The sequence below is a fragment of the Mesoplodon densirostris genome, chromosome 3 (genome assembly GCF_025265405.1).
Source record: "Mesoplodon densirostris isolate mMesDen1 chromosome 3, mMesDen1 primary haplotype, whole genome shotgun sequence".
NCBI classification, from domain to species: domain Eukaryota; kingdom Metazoa; phylum Chordata; class Mammalia; order Artiodactyla; family Ziphiidae; genus Mesoplodon; species Mesoplodon densirostris.
This window is the reverse complement of record NC_082663.1, coordinates 68582760-68600628: the sequence shown is the minus strand read 5'-3', so window position 1 is coordinate 68600628 and position 17869 is coordinate 68582760.

Here is a 17869-nt window from a genome sequence, read left to right as displayed (position 1 = left end):
ACTGAGCCATTTTGAAAACACTAATGCTGTGGAAATATAGCATAGGAGCATTAGCAAATGGTCACCACATGACATGATTAAGCATTGCATAGGTGACTGCCTCCAATTTAATTTTAACGTCCTCAAGGGCATGAACCACACTCTTCCATATTTTCCATATTTATGTAAAGTCCCCATAGTACCATTCATATGCCCACATAAAAATATGTTAATAATGATGAATGGTGACATAAGCTCAACCTGCTGCCACCTGGGAAAGAAGTAGTGGTAGTGAGACTGATGGTGCATTCAAACAATACATCCCCCACGACCAGTGTGGAAACAGCTTTGAGAGAACTTCCCTAGGCATCAGGCCAAAACACTGTAGAGGATTAACAGGAAGACTACTGGGAGTAGGCTTCATGCATGTGACACAGAAGGAATATTTTCAGTGATAAATGACTTAAATGACAAATTAAACATAGATTTACACATATTTTATAATATTCCCACTTTTTAGAAATGTAAAGAAAAAATAATAAAAAGGACTTGCCTTTCAGGAAGAGAACCATAGCAGGCCAGCAGCTCTGGAAGAGATAATTAATACAGCACTTTTCAAGGCCAATGGCATTTTCCACCTGGACCTGGGAAAGAATTGAACAGTATATCACAAAGGAAGCACTAAATAATCAACTCCAAGAGTTTAACTTCCTCAGTTCTCAAGTTTTAGATAATGATAGGAATTTTTTTTTAACAATAGAAGCATCCTGCTATGATCTGAAGTTATGTCCTCCCACAAATTCATATGTTGAAATCCTAACCCCCAAATGTGATGGTATAGTAGGTTGGGACTATGGTGTAGGGGATTAGTTCATGAGAGTGGAACCCTCATGAATGGGATTAGTGCTCTCATAACAGAGCCCCCTTAGATCTCCACAGCCCCTTCTACCCAGTGAAACACTAGCTATAAACCTGCAAGCTGACCCTCACCAGAAAGCAACCATGCTGGTATCTTGAACTTCGACTTCACAGCTTCGAGAACTGTGAGCCATGAATTTCTGTTGTTTATAAGTTAGCCAGCCTATAGTATTTTGTTATAGCAGCCCTAATAGACTAAGACACATCCCAGAAAGGAATCTGTTTTTAGTGATATAAATACCTTCATAAGTTTCTCGGGATGTGGACTTTTAAACAATAGTAAAATGTTTTTCAAATTTCCAGTGGAGAGAAATTGGTGGGTAAGGACTAATATTTCTTTGTTTAATTAAATACATTAGGCAAGGAGAAGAGCAGAGGGGAAGGGAAGGGAGGAATAAGTCCACTGTAAAAGTTCTTTCACAAAACATTTTTATTTCACGTATATTCCTGTGTATATATGTATTCTTAATCACCATGCTAATTATTTTTCTTACTCTGAAACAGCCATTAAAAGTTTGAAAGCCACTGCAACATGGTCCCTGAACAGCTTTCTAAACACATGGTACCTCTTGGCTGACAGGTATGCTGGTGGCCCAATGTGAGTTTAGAGCCAGAATTGGAGGGATCCTGTTAATAGGAGGCTTTTAGAGGCTGGATGGGGACAGAGGAGGCATGGGTTATTGGAGGTCTAAGAGACTAAGAAAACAAATAAAGATACTACACAGAGAATTATGTGAAGTTTTTCTTTGTGGTAGGCAAAGCCCTTTGTCCTTTTCCCCTTAAAATATTCTAATAAAATAAGTTTTTTCCTCTTCCATTTCATTGTTAGGGAAGACGCACCCAGGTGTTGAGTACAGCCCGAAGGTGGGTTTGTACCATGAGCAGAAGCTGCTGTGGGGACCTGGCACTTGGGGGATTAAATAAACTGCAGATTTATAGATTGGTTTGTTTTTTTGAATAGACATTGATGCTTTTTTTTAAATGGATTTTTCTACAGTCACTTCTACTTTAAAAGTCCATAATCTGATTCCCCCCACACCATGAATCTAAACTTTTAAGCCTTTCAGAAACTCATACTACTAATTCCATGCTTGAGAGTTTTCCTACCTAAACCTAATATCACAAATACTTATAACTCCAAATGATAGCATTAGGCTGTATTTCATGACCTGTAAAATATTGAAATGTTTTCCCTTTCACTGGAGATATAAAAGCTAAATTCTTTCATAAATAACACTGTAGAAACTACTAAATTAATATTAAGAGAAGATTAAGACTAAACAACCTCTTTTAAAACTCCTTCTTTGAATACAATCATACCTCAAGAAACAAGAAAAATCTCAAATAAACAACCTAACCTACACCTAAAGCAATTAGAGAAAGAAGAATAAACAAAACCCAAAGTTAGTAGAAGGAAAGAAACCATAAAGATCAGATCAGAAATCAATGAAATAGAGACAAAGAAAACAATAGAAAAGATCAATAAAACTAATAGTTGGTTCTTTGAGAAGATAAGCAAATTGATAAACCTTTAGCCAGACTCATCAAGAAAAAATGGGAGAGGACTCAAATCAATAAAATTAGAAATGAAAAAGGAGACATTATAACTGACACCACAGAAATACAAAGAATCATAAGAGACTACTACAAGCAACTATATGCCAATAAAATGGACAACCTGGAAAAAATGGACAAATTCTCAGAAAGGTACAGTCCCTCAAGACTGAACCAGGAAGAAAGAATATATGAACAGACCAATCACAAATAATGAAATTGAAACTGATTAAAATCTTCCAACAAATGAAAGTCCAGGACCAGATGGCTTCACAGGCAAATTCAAACATTTAGAGAAGATCTAACACCTATCCTTCTTAAACTCTTCCAAAAAATAACGGAGGAAGGACAACTCCCAAACTCATTCTACAAGGCCACCATCACCCTGCTACCAAAACCAGACAAAGATATCACCAAAAAAAGAAAATTACAGGCAAACATCAGTGATGAACATAGATGCAAAAGTCCTCAACAAAATACTAGCAAACAGAATCCAACAACACATTAAAAGGATTATACACCATGATCAAGCGGCATTTATCCCAGGGATGCAAGGATTCTTCAATATACTCAAAAGTGATACACCACATTAACAAACTGAAGAATAAAAACCATATGATCATATAAATAGACACAGAAAAAGCTTTTGACAAAATTGAATATGCATTTATTATAAAAACTCTCCAGAAAGTGGGCATAGAGGGAACCTACCTCAATATAATAAAGGTCATATGTGAAAAATCCACAGCTAACGTCATACTCGGGGGGAAAAACTGAAAGCATTTCCTTGAAGACCAAGAAGAAGAAAAGGATGTGCACTCTCACCACTTTTATTCAACATAGTTTTGGAAGTCCTAACCATGGCAATCAGAGAAGAAAAAGAAATAAAAGGAATACAACTTGGAAAAGAAGAAGTAAAACTGTCACTGTTTGCAGATGACATGATACTATACGTAGAAAATCCTAAAGATGCCACCAGAAAACCACTAGAGCTAATGAATGAATTTAGTAAAGTAGGAGGATACAAAATTAATATACAGAAACTTGTTGCATTCCTATACACCAACAATGAAAATCAGAAAGAGAAATTAAGGAAACAATCCAATTTACCATTGCATCAAAAAGAATAAAATACCTAGGAATAAACCTACATAAGGAGGCAAAAGACCTGTACTCAGAAAACCATAAGACACTGATGAAAGAAATCAATGGTGATGCAGACAGATGGAGAGATATACCATGTTCTTGGATTGGAAGAATCAATATTGTCAAAATGACTATACTATCCAAAGCAATCTATGGATTCAGTGCAATCCCTATCAAATTACCAACAGCGTTTTTCACAGAATTAGAACAAAAAAATTTTTAAGTTTGTATGAAACACAAAAGACCCCGAATAGCCAAATCAATCTTGAGAAAGAAAAACGAAGCTGAAGGAATCAGGCTCCCTGACTAAAAACTATACTACAAAGCTACAGTAATCAAGACACTATGGTACTGACACAAAAACAGAAATATACATCAATGGAACAGGATTGAAAGTCCAGAGATAAACCCACACAACTATGGTCACCTAATCTATGACAAAGGAGGCAAGAATATACAAGGGAGAAAAGACAGCCTCTTCAATAAGTGGTGCTGGGAAAACTGGACAGCTACATGTAAAAGAATGAAATTAGAACACTCCCTAACACCATACACAAAAATAAGCTCAAGATGGGTTAAAGACCTAAATGTAAGGCCAGACACTGTAAAACTCTTAGAGAAAAACATAGGCAGAACACTCTGACATAAATCACAGCAAGATCTTTTTTCATCTACCTCCGAGTGTAATGAAAATAAAAACAAAAATAAACAAATGGGATCTAACTAAACTTAAAAGCTTTGGCACAGAAAAGGAAACCATAAACAAAGCAATAAGACACCCCCCAGAATGGGAGAAAATATTCGCAAACAATGCAACTGACAAGGGATTAATCTCCAAAATATACAAACAGCTCATAAAGCTCAATATCAAAAAATAAACAACCCAATCAAAAAATGAGTGGAAGATCTAAATAGACATTTTTCCAAAGAAGTTATACAGATGTCTAAAAAGCACATGAAAAGATGCTCAACATCACTAATTATCAGAGAAATGCAAATCAAAACTATAATGAGGCATCACCTCACACCGGTCAGAATGGCCATCATCAAAAACTCTACAAGCAATAAGTGCTGGAGAGGGGGTGGAGAAAAGGGAACCCTCCTACACTGTTGATGGGAATGTAAAGTGGTACAGCCACTATGGAGAACAGAATGGAGGTTCCTTAATAAACTAAAAATAGAACTACCATATGACCCAACAATCCCACTCGTAGACATATACCCGGAGAAAACCATAATTCAAAGAGATACATGCACCCCAGTGCACTATTTACAATAGTCAGGATGTGGAAGCAACCTTAATGTCCATCAACAGATGAATGGATAAAGAAGATGTGGTACATATATACAATGGACTATTACTCAGCCATAAAAAAAGAATGAAATAATGGATAGACCTAGAGATGGTCATACTGAGTGAAGTAAGTCAGACACAGAAAGAAAAATATCATCTGATATTGCTTATATGTGGAATCTAAAAAAAAGTGTATAAATGAACTTAGTTACAAAACAGAAATAGAGTCACAGATGTAGAAAACAAACTTATGGTTACCAGGGAATAAGGGGAGGCAGGGATAAATTGGGAGATTGGAATTGAAATATACACACTACTATATATAAAATAGATTACTAATAAGAACCTACTGTATAGCACAGGGAACTCTACTCAATCTGTAATGGCCTATATGGCAAAAGAATCTAAAAAAAGAGTGGATATATGTATCTGTATAACTGATTAACTTTGGTGTACACCTGAAACTAACACAACATTCTAAATCAACTATACCCCAATAAAAATTTAAAATAAATAAATAGTGTAAAATGGGAAAAAAACCAATTAATTCATAATACATTGTTTCTGCTTTTTATTCAGCAGCACTATTTTTGGAGGTAATAATTAAAACCCATCAATAAGAATAGCAATAAAACATTACTTAAGGGAAATTTCCTGCACATCCTAAAATATATATATATTCATTCCCTGGAAGCTGAAGTCATTTGTGTTTTATTTACTTGTTTGATGTTTTATCTGTTCTGAATTGCAGACATTGAAATTTCGATATAAATTGTGTTTAACATACCTAAATACTTCTAAACTATCTATTTGAATAAAGTCTTGTAATAGCAAGTCCCATGGGGGAAAAAAATCCTTCTTTGAGGAAAATTTAAGAACTATGCAAGGTTCTGGAAATACAAAGATGCAAAGACTCTGACCTTCAGGAGCTCACAGTCTGGAGGGTGGGAGTGGGGGTGGGGGGAGACAAGGAAGCCAACAATCATATTGGGTGCTGTGACAAAAATATGCTCGAAGTGCAAAGAGAACACAGAACACAAGTACTCACACCAGTAAATGAAGTACGTCAGGCAAAGCACCCTGGGGGAGGGGACATCTGAAATGACATCAAAACTGTCTAAATTAATACTCGTGACCCCTGAAACCTCCAATTTACTATTCATGACAACTCTAGGAAGAACTGATTAACATTTCCTCTTTGGAAGAGGAGAAAGAAAAGCTAAAAGAAGTTAGGAGATTTGCCCAAGATATAGGGTGCTGATCTGTACCTAGATCTGATGATATCCTCCTCCTACTGCAATACCCCTTTCCTTTTTTTAAGTCAAAGGCTGCTGAAAATGTCTTTCGTTACATACTGGTACTTAACAGGAATGATTTGCCTCCAGACGAGCAGTTATTGTTTATTTTGCAACTTTGCATATTATCCTAAATAATTGAATACACCAGTATTACCTAACATTTTTTTTTTTTTTTCAGTACGCAGGTCTCTCACTGTTGTGGCCTCTCCCATTGCGGAGCACAGGCTCTGGATGCGCAGGCTCAGTGGCCATGGCTCATGGGCCCAGCCGCTCTGTGGCACGTGGGATCCTCCTGGACCGGGGCACAAACCCGTGTCCCCTGCATCGGCAGGTGGACTCTCAACCACTGCGCCGCCAGGGAAGCCCTAACATAGTTTTTGAAATAACTAATTACTGGGTGAGGTGTTGCTCATCACACGAATATATGAGGAAAGATCCTCAAATGATGAACAGCTAATGACTACTGTGAGATATTTCATAGCATCGATTTATTAAAAGGAGAATAATAAGCCCCAAATATCAAAGTATCTACTATCCCAAGACACAGTAAATAGCCTATCCCCATGTGTACAGCATGAGATGGTTAATGTAATAATCAAAACATTTATACTTAAGAAAATTTTGAGAATAGCGTTCAATAGATAAGAGAAACCACAGGTATCTTCAATTTTTTAAAAAGAATTCCAAATAACACACACAAAAAACAAAAACATAAAACTACCTCTTCTTGAGTTCTAGTACCCCATATTTATGAGTTAACGTACTCTTGACTAGAAGAGTAGCTGAGTAGTGCACAATATCTTAGGAAATCAAGCATGTGTACTAACACAATTTAAGGAATCAACTTCTTTTTTTTTGTTTGTTTTTTTGTTTTTTTGTTACATGGGCCTCTCACTGTTGTGGCCTCTCCCCTTGCGGAGCACAGGCTCCGGATGAACAGGCCCAGCGGCCATGGCTCACGGGCCTAGCCGCTCCGTGGCATGTGGGATCTTCCCGGACCGGGGCACGAACCCGTGTCCCCTGCATCGGCAGGCGGACTCTCAACCACTGTGCCACCAGGGAAGCCCAAGGAATCAACTTCTTAACAATAAATAGTTGGCATTATCTTTTTCATTCCCTGGTGACTTTTCAATTAGTAGAATTAGGAGCTTAACCAGTGACTAATAACCCTGTGCAACCTCATGAAATCAGTAAATGAAATTTCTATAGCTTGATTTAAATAGTCAATTCTCTGTCGATGATTCATCAGTGAACCAGAATAAGCTGAAAGAATCTTAGACAACTAGAATTAAGGGACCATCAACTCTAGGATGCATTTGTTTAAATGTTTAATTCCCTAGGTTGTATTCATCCAATATCTAAATGTGTTCAAGAAAAGGTACTATAACCTAAGTAAGTCTTTAGTATTTCTAATGACCAATGAATCTTACCCCTAATATTTGAATTATATCCTTGCTAAAGCTGAAATCATATATTTCACTAAAATCAGAAAACTGGTAGTTATGGTCTTTTTGTGATTACTCTGTTTTTGCCCTCTCAGTTCTCTTTAATGTTTTTTAAATCAATATTTTAAATAATCTTCTGAAAATATAAGGCCTCAAACTGGATAAGGCACATTGAATACAGTGAAAATATCATTTATGATCCTTATCTTGTTTATCTTTTTAGTAGGCTTATTTTACAGTAGCACCTATAAGCTTGAAAGATGTTCAGTCTGTAGTCTAATATGAGTACCTGATTATCTCTAATGCATTTCTGCACATTAAGTTATTCTGGGTCTTGGTTTGGGCCAGTATTCTTTTCCTTATTAAGCACATTGTCATATATGTATTCCTATTTCTTTTTTAAAAACCATTTTCACAGTAAATAATGATTTGAAACCTGTGCTGCAGGCACTCTCTCATCTAAGAAATAATTACTGTCTACTAAAGGCAAAACAAAAAGACTCATGAAAATATCAAGGGTGAAATTTATGTCCATGGCATCTGTGTACAGTCAAATAGATTGTGCCATGCACAAAGGAGACAGGCCAAGGGATGCAAGTGAAGGCTGAAGTCTAGCCTCTTTTCCATCGGCAAGCTCAAACCCTGAGGAAGATCTGTCCACAGAAAGTGACTTTGTGTGTATCATCTTCCCACAAGAGGCACTTTTGCTAATTTTAATTAGCATCTTATATTCTGGGGATAGAGGCTTGATTAGTTTCAATGCCCAACTACCAATTTTATTAAGCCAATCTTCTAGTATAGGAGACTATTATTATTTTACATTTTTGTAATATATTTAGCATATTCTAAATATTTCCTACCCTAGTATAACCTTAAGCATAAAAATGAAAATTCAAGGTTTTGCTTCAATCTCCCCTCCACTGATGGTACTACAGATTACAAGTTGCACCTAAAATGGGTATGGAGATCCTCTTTTTCCACCCCTTACTCCTGCCTTTAAAAATGGCTAGAATAGGGGAGTGGCCACAATGGCAGAGTAGAAAGACCCTGAGTTCACCTCCTTTCATGAGCAAATGAAAATTGCAACTATCTGCAGAATAAACCTTGATGAAAAAGACTAGAAACTACCAGAAAAGATTTTTCTACAACTAAAGACATAAAGAAGGAACTACAAGGAGGTGGGTAGGAGGGGCGGACTTGTGATATAATCAAATACCATACCCACCAGGTGGGTGACCCACAAACTGGAGAATAATTATATTGCAGAGGCTCTCCCACAGGAGTGAGAGTTCTGAGCCCCATATCAGGATCCCCAGCCCAGGGGTCCAGCACAGGGAAGACAAGCCCCCAGAACATTCAGCTTTGAAGGCTAGTGGGGCTTAACTGAAGGAGCCTCATTGGACTGGGGAAAAGAGAGACTTCACTCTTAAAGGGCACATGCAAAATCCACATGCACCAGATCTCAGCAAAAAAGCAGCAATTTGATAGGAGCCTGGGCCAGACCTACCTGCTGGCCTAGGAGAGTCTCCTGGTGAGATGGGGGTTGGGGGGTTGAGGCAGCAGTGGCTCGCCCTAGGTACTTACACAGTGGCAGACATATTGGGGGACATTCAAACACATGAACACGGCTATTGGCAGCTGCCATCTTGGCTCATCAGACCAAGATGTGACCCCACCCACAACCTGTGCTGGGACACCTCAGGCCAAACAGGAAGCAGACAGGCTTCCTAAAGACTTCCTGAGTCTACAACTGCCTCTACACATGCCCCTAGACACGGTCCTGCCCAACAGACAGGGCCAAGGCCCAGCTCCACTCTCCACTGAGTAGGCACCAGCCCTTCCCAACAGGAAGCCTGCACAGGCCAATAGACCAACATCATCCACCAGGGGGCAGACACCAGAAGGAGAAAAATTATGATCCCACAGCCTGTCAGACCCTATCCTGTGACCAACTGGGCCCTGGCCCTGCCCACCAGCAGGCCAACAAAAGCTTCAGGACACCCCAGAACTCAAAGCCAACTGTGTGAAGAACCTCCCCCTCAACCAACAATCTGAAATGAGCTCTGAGATCCGTGGGCCCTGCAGCCAGACTCCAGGTACCAGCTCTGCCTGCCAGAAGTCTGGCAAAATCCCCAGGATCTACCTTCATCTGCCAGTGGGTGAGCAATAGTCCCAGAGTCTTAGGAACCCTGACCACCCACCAGTGAGCCAGCACTAGCCCCGGAGCCCTGTAGGGTTCTGCAACCAGTCATCTCATGACCAGGACACACTAAACAGCAGGCAGCAGCATCCACACAAGGTAGGGCCTGGCAACCAACTGGACTAGGGACCAACCAAACCTACTAGACCACCCACATGGTCAGCCCATCACATCAGAAGGACCCATGCAACCCTCTTAGGGGGAACTCCTAGAGCATACTGCTTGGGGAGTGAGGGGAGTGAACTGCTGGGATGCATAGGACATCTCCTACACAAGGCCACTTCTCCGAAGTTGAGAAATATAACTAAACTACCACATAAAAATACAAATAGCAACTTAGATAAAATGAGGCAGCAGAGGAAAATATTTCAGAGGACGGAACAAGATAAAACCCTGGAACAATTAACTGAAGTGGAGATAGGCAATGTACCCAAGAGAGAGTTCAAAGTAATGATCATAAAGATGATCAAAGAACTCCGGAGGAGAATGGATGCACAGAGCAAGAAGTTAGAAGTTTTTAACAAAGTATTAGAAAATATAAATAACCACCAGAGATGAAGAATACAATAATCGAAATGAAAAATACACCAGAGGAACCAATAGTAGACTAAGTGATTTAGAAGAACGCATCAGTGAGCTGGAAAACAGAGTAGTGGAAATCACTGCCACTGAACAGAAAAAAGAATGAAATGAAAACAATTTAAGAGACCTCTGTGATAACATCAAGCACACTATAGTATTCACATTATAGGGATCCCAGAAGGAGACAACAGAGAGAAAGAGCCTGAGAAGATATTTAAAGAGATAATAGTTGAAAACCTCCCCAATATGGAAAAGGAAACAGTCACCCAAGTCCAGGAAGCACAGAGAGACCCATGCAGGATTAACCCAAAGGGGAACAGACCAAGACACACTGTAATCAAAATGACAAAATTAAAGAAAGAATATTAAAAGCAGCAAAGGAAAAGCAACAAATAACAAACAAGGGAACTCCCATAAGCCTATCAGCTGACTTTCCAACAGAAACTCTGTAGGCCAGAAGGGAGTGGCACCATATATTTAAAGTGATGAAAGGGAAAAACCTACAATGAAGAATGCTGTACTCACCAAGGCTCTCATTCAGATTTGATGGAGAAATCAAAAGCTTTACAGACAAGCAAAAGCTAAAAGAATTCAGCACCACCAAACCAGCTTTACAATTGTCAAAGGAAATTCTCTAGGAAAAAGAAAAGACTGAAACTAGAAACAGGAAAATTACAAAATGAAAAAACTCACTGGTAAAGGCAAACATACATCTAAGGTAAGAAATCATCCACAGACAAAGCTAGTAGGGAGGTTTAAAGACAAAAGTAGTAAAATCTTCTGTAACCAAAATAAGCACTTAAGGGATACACAAAACAGTCAGATGTAAATTATGATATCAAAAACAGTAGTCATGGGACTTCCCTGTCTGTCCAGTGGTTAAGACTGTGCTCCCAAAGCAAGGGGCATGGGTTTGATCCCTGGCTGGGGAACTAGGATCCTGCATGCCTCTCATCATGGTCAAAACAAACAAACAAACAAACAAAAACAACCAAAAAACCCCACAGTAATTGTGAGGGGAAGAAAATACAAATGCCGTGTTTTAAAATGCAATTTAAATTAAGAGATCAGCAACTTTAAAAAATCACATATACGTATAGAGAGCTATAAAAAAACCTCATGATAACTGCAAACCAAAAATCTATAATAGCTATACACACAAAAATAGAAAAAGGAATGCAAACATAACACTGATAGTCATCAAATCACAAGAGAAGAGAACAAAAGAAGAAAGGGGGAAGAAAAGATCTACAAAAACCAATCCACAATGATTAACAAAACGGCAATAAGAACATATATATCAATAATTACCTAAATGGAAATGGACTAAATGCTCCAACCAAAAGACACACAGAGGCTGACTGGTTATGAAAACAAGACCTGTATATAAACTTCCCACAAGAGACTCAGTTCAGATCTAGAGACACATACAGACTGAAAGTGAGGAGAAAGAAAAAGATATCTCATACAAATGGAAATCAAAAGAAAGCTGGAGTAGCAATACTTATATCAGACAAATAGACTTTAAAATAAAGAAGGTCACAATAGACAAAAAAGGACACTACATAATGATCAAGGGATCAACCCCACAAAAAGATGTGGCAATTGTAAATATATATGCACCCAACATAGGAGCACCTCAATATATAAGGCAAATATGAACAGCCATAAAAGGAGAAATCAACAGTAATACAATAACAGTGGGGGACTTTAACACCCCACTTACATCAATGGACAGATCATCCAGAGAGAAAATCAATAAGGAAACACAGGCCTTAAATGACACATTAGACCAGATGGACTTAATTGATATTTAAAGAGCATGCCATTCAAAAGCTGCAGAATACACATTCTTCTCAAATGCACATGGAACATTCTCCAGGATAAATCACATGCTAGGCCACGAAACACTCCTCAGTAAGTTTAAGAAATGTGAAATCATATCAAGCATCTTTTCCGACCACAATGCTATGAGATTAGAAATCAACTACAAGAAAAAACTGCAAAAAAACACAAACACGTGGAGGCTAAACAATATGCTACTAAACAACCAATTGATCACTGAAGAAATTGAAGAGGAAATCAAAAAATAACTAGAGACAAATGAACACGAAAACCCAATGATCCAAAATGTATGGGAGGCAACAAAAGCAGTTCTGAGAGGGAAATATATGGCAATACAAGCTTACCTCATGAAACAAGAAAAACACAAACAACCTAAACTTACACCTAAAGCAACTAGAGAAAGAAGAACAAACACAACCCAAAGTTAGTAGAAGGAAAGAAATCATAAAGATCAGAGCAGAAATAAGTGAAATAGAGCCTAAAGAAAAAAAATAAAAACACTAGAAAAGATCAATAAAACTAAAAGCTGGTTCTTTGAAAAGATAAACAAAATTAATAAACATTTAGCCAAACTCATCAAGAAAAAAAGGGAGAAGACCCAAACTAATAAAATCAGATATTAAAAAGAAGTTACAACCAACACCACAGAAATAAAAGGATCATAAGAGAGTACTATTAACAACTATACACCAATAAAATGGACAACCTAGAAGAAATTATTAGAAAGGTACAGTCTCCCAAGACTGAACCAAGAAGAAATAGAAAATATAAAAAGACCAATTATCAGTACTGACATTGAATTAGTAATTTAAAAACTCCCAACAAGCAGAAGTCCAGGACCAGATGGCTTCACAGATGAATCCTACCAAACATTTAGAGAAGAGTTAACACCTATCCTTCTCAAACTATTCCAACAAATTACAGAGAAAAGAACACTTCCAAACTCATTTTATGAAGCCACTATCACCCTTATACTAAAACCAGAGGAAGCATAACACACAAAAAGAAAATTACAGGTCAATATGACTGATAAACATAGATGTAAAAATTCTCAACAAAGTACTAGCAAACTGAATCTAACAATACATTAAAAGGATCATACACCATGATCAAGTGAGATTTATCCCAGGGATGCAAGGATTTTCAATACCCACAAATCAATCAGTGTGATACATCACACTAACAAATTGAAGAATAAAAACCATATGATCATCCCAATAGATGCAGAAAAAGCTTTTGATAAAATGCACCATCCATTTATGATAAAAACTCTCCAGAAAGTGGGCACAGAGAGAACATAATAAAGGTCATATATGACAAACCCACAGCTAACATCATACTCAATGGTGAAAAGCTGATGCCCACTCTTGCCACTTTTATTCAACATAGTTTTGGAAGTCCTAACCATGGCAATCAGAGAAGAAAAAGAAATAAAAGAAATCCAAATTGGAAAGGAAGAAGTAAAAGTATCAATGTTTGCAGATGACATACTATACATAGAAAATCTAAAAGATGCCACGAGAAAACTACTAGAGCTCATTAATGAATTCAGTAAAGTTGTAGGATACAAAATTAATATACAGAAACCTGTTGCATTTCTATACACTAACAATGAAATAGCAAACAGAAAAATTAAAAAAAATCCCATTTACCATCACATCAAAAAGAATAAAACACCTAGGAATAAACCTACCTAAGGAGGTAAAAGACCTGTACTCTGAAAAGTATAGACACTGATGAAAGAAATCAAAGAAGACCAAACAGATGGAAATATATCATGTTCTTGGATTGGAAGAATCAATATTGTCAAAATGACTATACTACTCAAGGCAATCTATACATTTAATGCAATCCCTATGAAATTACTGATGGCATTTTTCACAGAGCTAGAACATAAAATTTTAAAATTTTTATGAAAACACAAAAGACCCTGAATAGCTAAAGCAACACCGAGAAAGAAAAACGGAGCTAGAGGAATCAGACTCACTGAGTTCAGGCTATACTATAAAGCTATAGTGATCAAAACAATATGATACTGGTAAAAACAAATAAACAACAAAAACAGACACATAGATAAATGGAACAGGACAGAAAGTACAGAAATAAACCACACACTTGTGGTCAATTATGGTCAATTAATCTACAACAAAGGAGGGAATAATATACAATGGAGAAAGGACAGTCTCTTCAATAAGTGGTGCTGGGGAAAGCAGGCAGCTACATGTAAATGAATAAAATTAGAACATTCTCTAACACCATCTATAGAAATGAACTCAAAATGGATTAAAGGCCTAAATGTAAGATCTGATACTATAAAACTCCTAGAGAAAAACATGGGCAGAACACTCTTTGACATAAATTACAGCAATAGTTTTTTGGAGCCCTTTCCTAGAGTAATGGAAATAAAAGGAAAAATAAACAACTGAGACCTAATTAAACTTAAAAGCTTTTGCACAGCAAAGGAACCCATAAACAAAATGAAAATACAACCTATGGAATGGGAGAAAATATTTGCAAATGATACAACCAAGAAGGGGTTAATTTCCAAAATATACAAACAGCTCTTACAGCTCAGTATCAAAAAAAACAAACCACACCCCCCCCAAAAAAATGGGCAGACGACCTAAATAGACATTTCTCCAAAGAAGACATAAAGATGGCCAATAGGCACATGAAAAGATGTTCCACATCGCTAATTATTAGAGAAATGCAAATCAAAACTACAATGAGGCACCACCTCACACCGGTTAGAATGACCATCATCAGAAACTCTACAAATAATAAATGCTGGAGAGGGTGTGGAGATTTGCATTCCCACCTCTACACTGTTGGTGGGAATGCAAATTGGTGCAGCCACTATGGAGAACAGTATGAAGGTTCCTTAAAAAATTAAAAATCATTACCATATGATCCAGCAATCCCTGGGCATATATCCTGGGCATGTATCAAAAAGATACATGCACCCCAGGGTTCATAGCAGCTATTTACAAGAGCTAAGACATGGAAGCAACCTAAATGTCCATTGACTGATGAATGGACAAAGAAGATGTGAGATATATATGTATATATATATATATATATATATATATATATATATATATATATATCACATATATAATGCAACATTACTCAGCCATAAAAAAGAATGAAATAATGCCATTTGAGGCAACATGGATGGACCTAGAGCTTATCACGACTAAGTAAGTGAAGTAAGTCAGACAGAGAAAGACATATATGGTATCACTTATATATGGAATCTAAAAAAATGATACAAATGAACTTATTTACAAAACAGAAATAGACTCACAGACATAGAAAACAAAATTATGGTTACCAAAGGGAAAAAGCGGGAGGGATAAATTAGGAGTTTGGGATTAACATATACTCACTACTGTATATAAAATAGATAACCAGGGCTTCCCTGGTGGCGCAGTGGTTGAAAGTCTGCCTGCCAATGCAGGGGACACGGGTTCGTGCCCTGGTCCGGGAAGATCCCACATGCCACGGAGCGGCTGGGCCCGTGGGCCATGGCCGCTGAGCCTGCGCGTCCGGAGCCTGTGCTCCGCAGCGGGAGAGGCCACAACAGTGAGAGGCCCGCGTACCGCAAAAAAAAAAAAAAAATGATAACCAACAAGGACCTACTGTATATGTATATGAATAACTTTTCTATACACTTGAAACTAACACAACATTGTAAATCAACTGCACTTCAATAAAATAAATATACTAAAAATAAAGGCTAGAATAGTTACAATAAGGATGGATGTATCAGGTGAGTCATATTGGACAGAAAAATGAAAACAAAAATTCTAGAATCTTCTTTATTGATTCAATAAAGTTACTGTTAAGTGTCTACTCAGTGTGTCTTGGACTTGAAGACCCACATAACCAAGTTAACATTCTACCTGAACTGAGAGAGCTTGCTAATAATGATGGTATAATTTGGGGCACCAAAGGCAGAATAAGGAACTGATGTTACTTGCAACCCCCCATATGAAAAAGCTCTTTTATTGTGTTGACACCTTTGATTAAGTGCCTGAGACCTTTATTACTGACCCTTCATGGAGAATACATTTGTAGCTGGTAAAATGTTGAATCTTCCAAGATTTACCTTGTCATCCTACATACAAAATATTTCAGTTACTTTTTCCTTCAAAGCATGTTTATTGGAATATCTTAATCAAAAATTTATTTGAGAATGCAAATGAAACTGAATATTTATACATTTGTATTACAGTTTATGGTCTACATTGCATATTACAGAGAAACATGGAATGAAAGGCCAAGTGTTGTGTTTTTGCAAACTTGAGTTGCTAGGTGATTCCATGAAAACTTTCCTTAGAAAACTTCCATAATTAATAGGGGATGACAGTCACTGATTTATATTCTAAAGGGATTCTTAAAATACTAAAAACACATGTCTCCTAAGTTAGCTTCTGGTTTAAGTAAATTTACTCCTCACAATAACAGGAAAATAAAAGCAATGGTTTCCCTATACAAGTCATATTTCTTTCTATTGGCAAATCCTTTGGTGTTTTCAGAATTTATGTAACACTGCCTAAATAAAAAAGTAATTGACCCCTATCACAAAATCAAGCCCTGAAATAATAAATCTGGTTCAGCAGAAATTTACTTTAGAGAACCTTTATCAGAATAGATTCATTCCAAAGAAATGGTTTTAGTTTTATGAGTTAACTTTTAATAAAAATACTAATCCACTTGAGAGTTGTATTCTTACCTCTGCTACCTATTTCATTTCCAAAAAAAGAGTTATTCATAGGCTCAAACATTGACATTATTCAAAGAATACAAATATACAAACTTTAACATCATTAGCACACTGTAAGTTTGGTGTTTTAAATTGTAAATTCTATTTACAAACCTAAATCTTCCAATCTATCCCTAGGGAGTGCACCAGACGTCCTACAAGATTCTGCAGCATCTGTTGACGAGTGCTAAATTCTTCCATTTGGTGGCTATACCTTCTTTAGATTGATAAACCCAAGGTACCTATGTATGCAAATAATTAGTATCATTAGTATTGTCAGTTAATGAACCTAAGTTTTCCTCTACCAAAAAACAGAAATCTCAAGTTTGGGAATCAGACAGCCCTGAGTTCAAATATCAAATCCTCTCTGGGCAGCTTTCTAGGAGTTTCTCCTCTGCAAAGTTTTTTCCTCTGGAAATATATATATATATATATATATATAGATATATAGATAGATAGATAGATAGATAGATAGATAGATAGATATAGATATAGATATAGATATAGATATAGATATATAAAATATATAGTTGCTCAGTTAATTTCAGGTTTTTGATGTGACTTTTGTTTTTGTCACTGTGGCAGGCTTACGTTTCACACACCACAAAACTCAGGTGTACAAAAATGTTATTCTTTGCATTTCATCTAATTCCTCCCCCTCCAAAAAAAACCCCCAAAAAAGTAAGTTAGTCATTTCCAAGAAAACTCAGTTACTTCAGTGATTTCTAAGTTATTTTATGAATTTACTAATTTCTCCACAAATTTACTAATTTTCTCCTGCTAGTCTTTCAGCCTGAAGTGAAGCCTAAGCTTAAGGGTTTAGAAGGCCATGTGAATGAG